The following is a 12,897-nucleotide window of genomic DNA, read 5'->3' as shown; positions in this document are numbered from 1 at the left end:
GTGCAGTCTGTGTCACTTTGCCCACAGTCAGTGCACTTTGTGTCACTTTCCCCACAGTCAGTCAGTATGTGTCACTTTACCCACAGTCAGTAAGTATGTGTCACTTTACCCACAGTCAGTGCAGTTTGTGTCACTTTACCCACAGTCAGTGCACTTTGTGTCACTTTACCCACAGTCAGTGCAGTCTGTGTCACTTTACCCACAGTCAGTCAGTATGTGTCACTTTACCCACAGTCAGTGCAGTTTGTGTCACTTTACCCACAGTCAGTGCACTTTGTGTCACTTTCCCCACAGTCAGTCAGTATGTGTCACTTTACCCACAGTCAGTCAGTATGTGTCACTTTACCCACAGTCAGTGCAGTTTGTGTCACTTTACCCACAGTCAGTGCAGTTTGTGTCACTTTACCCACAGTCAGTGCAGTTTGTGTCACTTTACCCACAGTCAGTGCAGTTTGTGTCACTTTACCCACAGTCAGTGCAGTCAGTGTCACTTTACCCACAGTCAGTGCAGTTTGTGTCACTTTACCCACAGTCAGTGCAGTTTGTGTCACTTTACCCACAGTCAGTGCAGTTTGTGTCACTTTCCCCACAGTCAGTGCAGTCAGTGTCACTTTACCCACAGTCAGTGCAGTTTGTGTCACTTTACCCACAGTCAGTGCAGTTTGTGTCACTTTCCCCACAGTCAGTGCAGTTTGTGTCACTTTACCCACAGTCAGTGCAGTTTGTGTCACTTTACCCACAGTCAGTGCAGTTTGTGTCACTTTACCCACAGTCAGTGCAGTTTGTGTCACTTTACCCACAGTCAGTGCAGTTTGTGTCACTTTCCCCACAGTCAGTGCAGTCTGTGTCACTTTCCCCACAGTCAGTGCAGTTTGTGTCACTTTCCCCACAGTCAGTGCAGTCTGTGTCACTTTCCCCACAGTCAGTCAGTATGTGTCATTTTACCCACAGTCAGTGCAGTTTGTGTCACTTTCCCCACAGTCAGTGCAGTTTGTGTCACTTTCCCCACAGTCAGTGCAGTTTGTGTCACTTTACCCACAGTCAGTGCAGTTTGTGTCACTTTCCCCACAGTCAGTGCAGTTTGTGTCACTTTACCCACAGTCAGTGCAGTTTGTGTCACTTTACCCACAGTCAGTGCAGTTTGTGTCACTTTACCCACAGTCAGTGCAGTTTGTGTCACTTTACCCACAGTCAGTGCAGTCTGTGTCACTTTCCCCACGGTCAGTGCAGTTTGTGTCACTTTACCCACAGTCAGTGCAGTCTGTGTCACTTTCCCCACGGTCAGTGCAGTTTGTGTCACTTTCCCCACAGTCAGTGCAGTTTGTGTCACTTTCTCCACAGTCAGTGCAGTCTGTGTCACTTTCCCCACAGTCAGTGCAGTTTGTGTCACTTTACCCACAGTCAGTGCAGTCTGTGTCACTTTCCCCACAGTCAGTGCAGTTTGTGTCACGTTCCCCACAGTCAGTGCAGTTTGTGTCACGTTCCCCACAGTTAGTGCAGTTTGTGTCACTTTCTCCACAGTCAGTGCAGTTTGTGTCACTTTGCCCACAGTCAGTGCAGTTTGTGTCACTTTCCCCACAGTCAGTGCAGTCTGTGTCACTTTCCCCACAGTCAGTGCAGTTTGTGTCACTTTACCCACAGTCAGTGCAGTCTGTGTCACTTTCCCCACAGTCAGTGCAGTTTGTGTCACGTTCCCCACAGTTAGTGCAGTTTGTGTCACTTTCCCCACAGTCAGTGCAGTTTGTGTCACTTTGCCCACAGTCAGTGCAGTTTGTGTCACTTTCCCCACAGTCAGTGCAGTCTGTGTCACTTTCCCCACAGTCAGTGCAGTCTGTGTCACTTTCCCCACAGTCAGTGCAGTCTGTGTCACTTTACCCACAGTCAGTGCAGTTTGTGTCACTTTGCCCACAGTCAGTGCAGTTTGTGTCACTTTACCCACAGTCAGTGCAGTCTGTGCCACTTTGCCCACAGTCAGTGCAGTTTGTGTCACATTCCCCACAGTCAGTGCAGTTTGTGTCACTTTACCCACAGTCAGTGCAGTCTGTGCCACTTTGCCCACAGTCAGTGCAGTTTGTGTCACGTTCCCCACAGTCAGTGCAGTTTGTGTCACTTTCCCCACAGTCAGTGCAGTTTGTGTCACTTTCCCCACAGTCAGTCAGTCTGTGTCACGTTCCCCACAGTCAGTGCAGTTTGTGTCACTTTCCCCACAGTCAGTCAGTCTGTGTCACTTTCCCCACAGTCAGCGCAGTCTGCGCCACATTCCCCACAGTCAGTCAGTCTGTCACTTTCCCCACAGTCAGTGCAGTCTGTCACTTTCCCCACAGTCTGTGCAGTCAGTGTCACTTTACCCACAGTCAGTGCAGTCTGTCACTTTCCCCACAGTCAGTGCAGTTTGTGTCACTTTACCCACAGTCAGTGCAGTTTGTGTCACTTTCCCCACAGTCAGTGCAGTTTGTGTCACTTTACCCACAGTCTGTGCAGTCAGTGTCACTTTACCCACAGTCAGTGCAGTCTGTCACTTTCCCCACAGTCAGTGCAGTCTGTCACTTTCCCCACAGTCTGTGCAGTCAGTGTCACTTTACCCACAGTCAGTGCAGTCTGTCACTTTCCCCACAGTCAGTGCAGTTTGTGTCACTTTCCCCACAGTCAGTGCAGCCTGTGTCACTTTCCCCACAGTCGATGCAGTCTGTGTCACTTTCCCCACAGTCAGTGCAGTTTGTGTCACTTTCCCCACAGTCAGTGCAGTCTGTGTCACTTTCCCCACAGTCAGTGCAGTTTGTGTCACTTTACCCACAGTCAGTGCAGTCTGTGTCACTTTACCCACAGTCAGTGCAGTTTGTGTCACTTTACCCACAGTCAGTGCACTTTGTGTCACTTTCCCCACAGTCAGTCAGTATGTGTCACTTTACCCACAGTCAGTCAGTATGTGTCACTTTACCCACAGTCAGTGCAGTCTGTGTCACGTTCCCCACAGTCAGTGCAGTTTGTGTCACTTTCCCCACAGTCACTGCAGTTTGTGTCACTTTCCCCACAGTCAGTGCAGTCTGTGTCACTTTCCCCACAGTCAGTGCAGTTTGTGTCCCTTTCCCTACAGTCAGTGCAGTCTGTGTCACTTTTTGCACGGTCAGTGCTGCCTCTGTCACTTTCCCCACAGTCAGTGCAGTCAGTGTCACTTTACCCACAGTCAGTGCAGTTTGTGTCACTTTCCCCACAGTCAGTGCAGTTTGTGTCACTTTCCCCACAGTCAGTGCTGTCAGTGTCACTTTACCCACAGTCAGTGCAGTTTGTGTCCCTTTCCCTACAGTCAGTGCAGTCTGTGTCACTTTTTGCACGGTCAGTGCTGCCTCTGTCACTTTACCCACAGTCAGTGCACTTTGTGTCACTTTGCCCACAGTCAGTGCAGTTTGTGTCACTTTCCCCACAGTCAGTGCAGTTTGTGTCACTTTCCCCACAGTCAGTGCACTTTGTGTCACTTTGCCCACAGTCAGTGCAGTTTGTGTCACTTTCCCCACAGTCAGTGCAGTCTGTGTCACTTTACCCACAGTCAGTGCAGTTTGTGTCACTTTCCCCACAGTCAGTGCAGTTTGTGTCACTTTCCCCACAGTCAGTGCAGTTTGTGTCACTTTCCCCACGGTCAGTGCAGTTTGTGTCACGTTCCCCACAGTTAGTGCAGTTTGTGTCACTTTGCCCACAGTCAGTGCAGTTTGTGTCACTTTCCCCACAGTCAGTGCAGTTTGTGTCACTTTGCCCACAGTCAGTGCAGTTTGTGTCACTTTCCCCACAGTCAGTGCAGTCTGTGTCACTTTACCCACAGTCAGTGCAGTTTGTGTCACTTTCCCCACAGTCAGTGCAGTCTGTGTCACTTTCCCCACAGTCAGTGCAGTCTGTCACTTTCCCCACAGTCAGTGCAGTTTGTGTCACTTTCCACAGTCAGTGCAGTTTGTGTCACTTTCCCCACAGTCAGTGCACTTTGTGTCACTTTCCCCACAGTCAGTGCAGTTTGTGTCACTTTGCCCACAGTCAGTGCACTTTGTGTCACTTTCCCCACAGTCAGTGCAGTTTGTGTCACTTTCCCCACAGTCAGTGCAGTTTGTGTCACTTTCCACAGTCAGTGCAGTTTGTGTCACTTTCCCCACAGTCAGTGCACTTTGTGTCACTTTCCCCACAGTCAGTGCAGTTTGTGTCACTTTGCCCACAGTCAGTGCACTTTGTGTCACTTTCCCCACAGTCAGTCAGTATGTGTCACTTTACCCACAGTCAGTCAGTATGTGTCACTTTACCCACAGTCAGTGCAGTTTGTGTCACTTTACCCACAGTCAGTGCAGTCTGTGTCACTTTACCCACAGTCAGTGCAGTCTGTGTCACTTTCCCCACAGTCAGTGCAGTTTGTGTCACTTTACCCACAGTCAGTGCAGTCTGTGTCACTTTGCCCACAGTCAGTGCACTTTGTGTCACTTTCCCCACAGTCAGTCAGTATGTGTCACTTTACCCACAGTCAGTCAGTATGTGTCACTTTACCCACAGTCAGTGCAGTTTGTGTCACTTTACCCACAGTCAGTGCACTTTGTGTCACTTTACCCACAGTCAGTGCAGTCTGTGTCACTTTACCCACAGTCAGTCAGTATGTGTCACTTTACCCACAGTCAGTGCAGTTTGTGTCACTTTACCCACAGTCAGTGCACTTTGTGTCACTTTCCCCACAGTCAGTCAGTATGTGTCACTTTACCCACAGTCAGTCAGTATGTGTCACTTTACCCACAGTCAGTGCAGTTTGTGTCACTTTACCCACAGTCAGTGCAGTTTGTGTCACTTTACCCACAGTCAGTGCAGTTTGTGTCACTTTACCCACAGTCAGTGCAGTTTGTGTCACTCTACCCACAGTCAGTGCAGTCAGTGTCACTTTACCCACAGTCAGTGCAGTTTGTGTCACTTTACCCACAGTCAGTGCAGTTTGTGTCACTTTACCCACAGTCAGTGCAGTTTGTGTCACTTTACCCACAGTCAGTGCAGTCAGTGTCACTTTACCCACAGTCAGTGCAGTTTGTGTCACTTTACCCACAGTCAGTGCAGTTTGTGTCACTTTCCCCACAGTCAGTGCAGTTTGTGTCACTTTACCCACAGTCAGTGCAGTTTGTGTCACTTTCCCCACAGTCAGTGCAGTTTGTGTCACTTTACCCACAGTCAGTGCAGTTTGTGTCACTTTACCCACAGTCAGTGCAGTTTGTGTCACTTTCCCCACAGTCAGTGCAGTCTGTGTCACTTTCCCCACAGTCAGTGCAGTTTGTGTCACTTTCCCCACAGTCAGTGCAATCTGTGTCACTTTCCCCACAGTCAGTCAGTATGTGTCATTTTACCCACAGTCAGTGCAGTTTGTGTCACTTTCCCCACAGTCAGTGCAGTTTGTGTCACTTTCCCCACAGTCAGTGCAGTTTGTGTCACTTTACCCACAGTCAGTGCAGTTTGTGTCACTTTCCCCACAGTCAGTGCAGTTTGTGTCACTTTACCCACAATCAGTGCAGTTTGTGTCACTTTACCCACAGTCAGTGCAGTTTGTGTCACTTTACCCACAGTCAGTGCAGTTTGTGTCACTTTACCCACAGTCAGTGCAGTCTGTGTCACTTTCCCCACAGTCAGTGCAGTTTGTGTCCCTTTCCCTACAGTCAGTGCAGTCTGTGTCACTTTTTGCACAGTCAGTGCTGCCTCTGTCACTTTACCCACAGTCAGTGCAGTTTGTGTCACTTTGCCCACAGTCAGTGCAGTTTGTGTCACTTTCCCCACAGTCAGTGCAGTTTGTGTCACTTTGCCCACAGTCAGTGCAGTTTGTGTCACTTTACCCACAGTCAGTGCAGTCTGTCACTTTCCCCACAGTCAGTGCAGTTTGTGTCACTTTACCCACAGTCAGTGCAGTCTGTCACTTTCCCCACAGTCAGTGCAGTTTGTGTCACTTTGCCCACAGTCAGTGCAGTCTGTGTCACTTTCCCCACAGTCAGTGCAGTTTGTGTCACTTTACCCACAGTCAGTGCAGTCTGTCACTTTCCCCACAGTCAGTGCAGTCTGTGTCACTTTCCCCACAGTCAGTGCAGTTTGTGTCACTTTCCCCACAGTCAGTGCAGTTTGTGTCACTTTCCCCACAGTCAGTGCAGTTTGTGTCACTTTCCCCACAGTCAGTGCAGTTTGTGTCACTTTCCCCACGGTCAGTGCAGTTTGTGTCACGTTCCCCACAGTCAGTGCAGTTTGTGTCACTTTCCCAACAGTCAGTGCAGTTTATGTCACTTTCCCCACAGTCAGTGCAGTTTGTGTCACTTTCCCCACGGTCAGTGCAGTTTGTGTCACGTTCCCCACAGTCAGTGCAGTTTGTGTCACGTTCCCCACAGTCAGTGCACTTTGTGTCACTTTCCCCACAGTCAGTGCAGTCTGCGCCACATTCCCCACAGTCAGTGCAGTTTGTGTCACTTTCCCCACAGTCAGTGCAGTCTGTCACTTTCCCCACAGTCAGTGCAGTCTGTCACTTTCCCCACAGTCAGTGCAGTCTGTGTCACTTTACCCACAGTCAGTGCAGTCTGTCACTTTACCCACAGTCAGTGCAGTTTGTGTCACTTTACCCACAGTCAGTGCAGTTTGTGTCACTTTCCCCACAGTCAGTGCAGTTTGTGTCACTTTACCCACAGTCAGTGCAGTTTGTGTCACTTTACCCACAGTCAGTGCAGTTTGTGTCACTTTACCCGCAGTCAGTGCAGTCTGTGTCACTTTCCCCACAGTCAGTGCAGTTTGTGTCACTTTCCCCACGGTCAGTGCAGTTTGTGTCCCTTTCCCTACAGTCAGTGCAGTCTGTGTCACTTTTTGCACGGTCAGTGCTGCCTCTGTCACTTTCCCCACAGTCAGTGCAGTCAGTGTCACTTTCCCCACAGTCAGTGCAGTTTGTGTCACTTTCCCCACAGTCAGTGCAGTTTGTGTCACTTTCCCCACAGTCAGTGCAGTTTGTGTCACTTTCCCCACAGTCAGTGCAGTTTGTGTCACTTTCCCCACAGTCAGTGCAGTTTGTGTCACTTTCCACACAGTCAGTGCAGTTTGTGTCACTTTCCCCACAGTCAGTGCAGTTTGTGTCACTTTCCCCACAGTCAGTGCAGTTTGTGTCACTTTCCCCACAGTCAGTGCAGTTTGTGTCACTTTCCCCACAGTCAGTGCAGTTTGTGTCACTTTCCCCACGGTCAGTGCAGTTTGTGTCACGTTCCCCACAGTCAGTGCAGTTTGTGTCACTTTGCCCACAGTCAGTGCAGTCTGTGTCACTTTCCCCACAGTCAGTGCAGTCTGTGCCACATTCCCCACAGTCAGTGTAGTTTGTGTCACTTTACCCACAGTCAGTGCAGTCTGTGTCACTTTCCCCACAGTCAATGTAGTTTGTGTCACTTTCCCTACAGTCAGTGCAGTTTGTGTCACTTTCCCCACAGTCAGTGCAGTTTGTGTCACTTTCCCCACAGTCAGTGCAGTTTGTGTCACTTTGCCCACAGTCAGTGCAGTCTGTGTCACTTTCCGCACAGTCAGTGCAGTCTGTGTCACTTTCCCCACAGTCAGTGCAGTTTGTGTCACTTTCCCCACAGTCAGTGCAGTCTGTGTCACTTTCCCCACAGTCAGTGTAGTTTGTGTCACTTTCCCTACAGTCAGTGCAGTTTGTGTCACTTTCCCCACAGTCAGTGCAGTCTGTGTCACTTTCCCCACAGTCAGTGTAGTTTGTGTCACTTTCCCCACAGTCAGTGCAGTCTGTGCCACATTCCCCACAGTCAGTGCAGTTTGTGTCACTTTCCCCACAGTCAGTGCAGTCTGTCACTTTCCCCACAGTCAGTGCAGTCTGTGTCACTTTCCCCACAGTCAGTGCACTTTGTGTCACTTTCCCCACAGTCAGTGCAGTCTGTCACTTTCCCCACAGTCAGTGCAGTCTGTGTCACTTTCCCCACAGTCAGTGCAGTCAGTGTCACTTTACCCACAGTCAGTGCAGTTTGTGTCACTTTACCCACAGTCAGTGCAGTTTGTGTCACTTTACCCACAGTCAGTGCAGTCTGTGTCACTTTACCCACAGTCAGTCAGTATGTGTCACTTTACCCACAGTCAGTGCAGTTTGTGTCACTTTACCCACAGTCAGTGCACTTTGTGTCACTTTCCCCACAGTCAGTCAGTATGTGTCACTTTACCCACAGTCAGTCAGTATGTGTCACTTTACCCACAGTCAGTGCAGTTTGTGTCACTTTCCCCACAGTCAGTGCAGTTTGTGTCACTTTCCCCACAGTCAGTGCAGTCTGTGTCACTTTACCCACAGTCAGTGCAGTTTGTGTCACTTTACCCACAGTCAGTGCAGTCTGTCACTTTCCCCACAGTCAGTGCAGTCTGTCACTTTCCCCACAGTCAGTGCAGTCTGTGTCACTTTCCCCACAGTCAGTGCAGTTTGTGTCACTTTCCCCACAGTCAGTGCAGTTTGTGTCACTTTCCCCACAGTCAGTGCAGTTTGTGTCACTTTCCCCACAGTCAGTGCAGTTTGTGTCACTTTCCCCACGGTCAGTGCAGTTTGTGTCACGTTCCCCACAGTCAGTGCAGTTTGTGTCACTTTCCCAACAGTCAGTGCAGTTTATGTCACTTTCCCCACAGTCAGTGCAGTCTGTGTCACTTTCCCCACAGTCAGTGCAGTCTGTGTCACTTTCCCCACAGTCAGTGCAGTTTGTGTCACTTTCCCCACAGTCAGTGCAGTTTGTGTCACTTTCCCCACAGTCAGTGCAGTTTGTGTCACTTTCCCCACAGTCAGTGCAGTTTGTGTCACTTTCCCCACGGTCAGTGCAGTTTGTGTCACGTTCCCCACAGTCAGTGCAGTTTGTGTCACTTTCCCAACAGTCAGTGCAGTTTATGTCACTTTCCCCACAGTCAGTGCAGTTTGTGTCACTTTCCCCACGGTCAGTGCAGTTTGTGTCACGTTCCCCACAGTCAGTGCAGTTTGTGTCACGTTCCCCACAGTCAGTGCACTTTGTGTCACTTTCCCCACAGTCAGTGCAGTCTGCGCCACATTCCCCACAGTCAGTGCAGTTTGTGTCACTTTCCCCACAGTCAGTGCAGTCTGTCACTTTCCCCACAGTCAGTGCAGTCTGTGTCACTTTACCCACAGTCAGTGCAGTCTGTCACTTTACCCACAGTCAGTGCAGTTTGTGTCACTTTACCCACAGTCAGTGCAGTTTGTGTCACTTTCCCCACAGTCAGTGCAGTTTGTGTCACTTTACCCACAGTCAGTGCAGTTTGTGTCACTTTACCCACAGTCAGTGCAGTTTGTGTCACTTTACCCACAGTCAGTGCAGTCTGTGTCACTTTCCCCACAGTCAGTGCAGTTTGTGTCACTTTCCCCACGGTCAGTGCAGTTTGTGTCCCTTTCCCTACAGTCAGTGCAGTCTGTGTCACTTTTTGCACGGTCAGTGCTGCCTCTGTCACTTTCCCCACATTCAGTGCAGTCAGTGTCACTTTCCCCACAGTCAGTGCAGTTTGTGTCACTTTCCCCACAGTCAGTGCAGTTTGTGTCACTTTCCCCACAGTCAGTGCAGTTTGTGTCACTTTCCCCACAGTCAGTGCAGTTTGTGTCACTTTCCACACAGTCAGTGCAGTTTGTGTCACTTTCCCCACAGTCAGTGCAGTTTGTGTCACTTTCCCCACAGTCAGTGCAGTTTGTGTCACTTTCCCCACAGTCAGTGCAGTTTGTGTCACTTTCCCCACAGTCAGTGCAGTTTGTGTCACTTTCCCCACGGTCAGTGCAGTTTGTGTCACGTTCCCCACAGTCAGTGCAGTTTGTGTCACTTTGCCCACAGTCAGTGCAGTCTGTGTCACTTTCCCCACAGTCAGTGCAGTCTGTGCCACATTCCCCACAGTCAGTGTAGTTTGTGTCACTTTACCCACAGTCAGTGCAGTCTGTGTCACTTTCCCCACAGTCAGTGTAGTTTGTGTCACTTTCCCTACAGTCAGTGCAGTTTGTGTCACTTTCCCCACAGTCAGTGCAGTTTGTGTCACTTTCCCCACAGTCAGTGCAGTTTGTGTCACTTTGCCCACAGTCAGTGCAGTCTGTGTCACTTTCCGCACAGTCAGTGCAGTCTGTGTCACTTTCCCCACAGTCAGTGCAGTTTGTGTCACTTTCCCCACAGTCAGTGCAGTCTGTGTCACTTTCCCCACAGTCAGTGTAGTTTGTGTCACTTTCCCTACAGTCAGTGCAGTTTGTGTCACTTTCCCCACAGTCAGTGCAGTCTGTGTCACTTTCCCCACAGTCAGTGTAGTTTGTGTCACTTTCCCCACAGTCAGTGCAGTCTGTGCCACATTCCCCACAGTCAGTGCAGTTTGTGTCACTTTCCCCACAGTCAGTGCAGTCTGTCACTTTCCCCACAGTCAGTGCAGTCTGTGTCACTTTCCCCACAGTCAGTGCACTTTGTGTCACTTTCCCCACAGTCAGTGCAGTCTGTCACTTTCCCCACAGTCAGTGCAGTCTGTGTCACTTTCCCCACAGTCAGTGCAGTCAGTGTCACTTTACCCACAGTCAGTGCAGTTTGTGTCACTTTACCCACAGTCAGTGCAGTTTGTGTCACTTTACCCACAGTCAGTGCAGTCTGTGTCACTTTACCCACAGTCAGTGCAGTTTGTGTCACTTTACCCACAGTCAGTGCAGTTTGTGTCACTTTACCCACAGTCAGTGCAGTCTGTGTCACTTTCCCCACAGTCAGTGTAGTTTGTGTCACTTTCCCTACAGTCAGTGCAGTTTGTGTCACTTTCCCCACAGTCAGTGCAGTCTGTCACTTTCCCCACAGTCAGTGCAGTCAGTGTCACTTTACCCACAGTCAGTGCAGTTTGTGTCACTTTCCACAGTCAGTGCAGTTTGTGTCACTTTGCCCACAGTCAGTGCACTTTGTGTCACTTTCCCCACAGTCAGTCAGTATGTGTCACTTTACCCACAGTCAGTCAGTATGTGTCACTTTACCCACAGTCAGTCAGTATGTGTCACTTTACCCACAGTCAGTGCAGTTTGTGTCACTTTACCCACAGTCAGTGCACTTTGTGTCACTTTACCCACAGTCAGTGCACTTTGTGTCACTTTCCCCACAGTCAGTGCAGTCTGTGTCACTTTACCCACAGTCAGTGCAGTCTGTGTCACTTTCCCCACAGTCAGTGCAGTCTGTGTCACTTTCCCCACAGTCAGTGCAGTCTGTGTCACTTTCCCCACAGTCAGTGCAGTCTGTGTCACTTTCCCCACAGTCAGTGCAGTCTGTGTCACTTTCCCCACAGTCAGTCAGTATGTGTCACTTTACCCACAGTCAGTCAGTATGTGTCACTTTACCCACAGTCAGTGCAGTTTGTGTCACTTTACCCACAGTCAGTGCACTTTGTGTCACTTTACCCACAGTCAGTGCAGTCTGTGTCACTTTCCCCGCAGTCAGTGCAGTTTGTGTCACTTTACCCACAGTCAGTGCAGTCAGTGTCACTTTACCCACAGTCAGTGCAGTTTGTGTCACTTTACCCACAGTCAGTGCAGTTTGTGTCACTTTACCCACAGTCAGTGCAGTTTGTGTCACTTTCCCCACAGTCAGTGCAGTTTGTGTCACTTTCCCCACAGTCAGTGCAGTCAGTGTCACTTTACCCACAGTCAGTGCAGTTTGTGTCACTTTACCCACAGTCAGTGCAGTCTGTGTCACTTTCCCCACAGTCAGTCAGTATGTGTCATTTTACCCACAGTCAGTGCAGTTTGTGTCACGTTCCCCACAGTCAGTGCAGTTTGTGTCACTTTGCCCACAGTCAGTGCAGTCTGTGTCACTTTCCCCACAATCAGTGCAGTCTGTGTCACTTTCCGCACAGTCAGTGCAGTCTGTGCCACATTCCCCACAGTCAGTGCAGTTTGTGTCACTTTCCCCACAGTCAGTGCAGTTTGTGTCACTTTCCCCACAGTCAGTGCAGTCTGTCACTTTACCCACAGTCAGTGCAGTTTGTGTCACTTTACCCACAGTCAGTGCAGTCAGTGTCACTTTACCCACAGTCAGTGCAGTTTGTGTCACTTTCCCCACAGTCAGTGCAGTCTGTCACTTTACCCACAGTCAGTGCAGTTTGTGTCACTTTACCCACAGTCAGTGCAGTCTGTGTCACTTTACCCACAGTCAGTCAGTATGTGTCACTTTACCCACAGTCAGTGCAGTTTGTGTCACTTTACCCACAGTCAGTGCACTTTGTGTCACTTTCCCCACAGTCAGTCAGTATGTGTCACTTTACCCACAGTCAGTCAGTATGTGTCACTTTACCCACAGTCAGTGCAGTTTGTGTCACTTTCCCCACAGTCAGTCAGTATGTGTCACTTTACCCACAGTCAGTCAGTATGTGTCACTTTACCCACAGTCAGTGCAGTTTGTGTCACTTTACCCACAGTCAGTGCAGTCTGTGTCACTTTCCCCACAGTCAGTCAGTATGTGTCACTTTACCCACAGTCAGTCAGTATGTGTCACTTTACCCACAGTCAGTGCAGTTTGTGTCACTTTCCCCACAGTCAGTGCAGTCTGTCACTTTACCCACAGTCAGTGCAGTTTGTGTCACTTTACCCACAGTCAGTGCAGTTTGTGTCACTTTCCCCACAGTCAGTGCAGTCTGTGTCACTTTACCCACAGTCAGTCAGTATGTGTCACTTTACCCACAGTCAGTGCAGTTTGTGTCACTTTCCCCACAGTCAGTGCAGTCTGTGTCACTTTACCCACAGTCAGTGCAGTTTGTGTCACTTTCCCCACAGTCAGTGCAGTTTGTGTCACTTTACCCACAGTCAGTCAGTATGTGTCACTTTACCCACAGTCAGTGCAGTTTGTGTCACTTTACCCACAGTCAGTGCACTTTGTGTCACTTTCCCCACAGTCA

The sequence above is a fragment of the Scyliorhinus torazame genome, chromosome 8, assembly GCF_047496885.1.
Source record: "Scyliorhinus torazame isolate Kashiwa2021f chromosome 8, sScyTor2.1, whole genome shotgun sequence".
NCBI classification, from domain to species: Eukaryota; Metazoa; Chordata; class Chondrichthyes; order Carcharhiniformes; family Scyliorhinidae; genus Scyliorhinus; species Scyliorhinus torazame.
The sequence above is the reverse complement of the archived record's forward strand: the minus strand, read 5'-3'. Positions refer to the sequence as shown.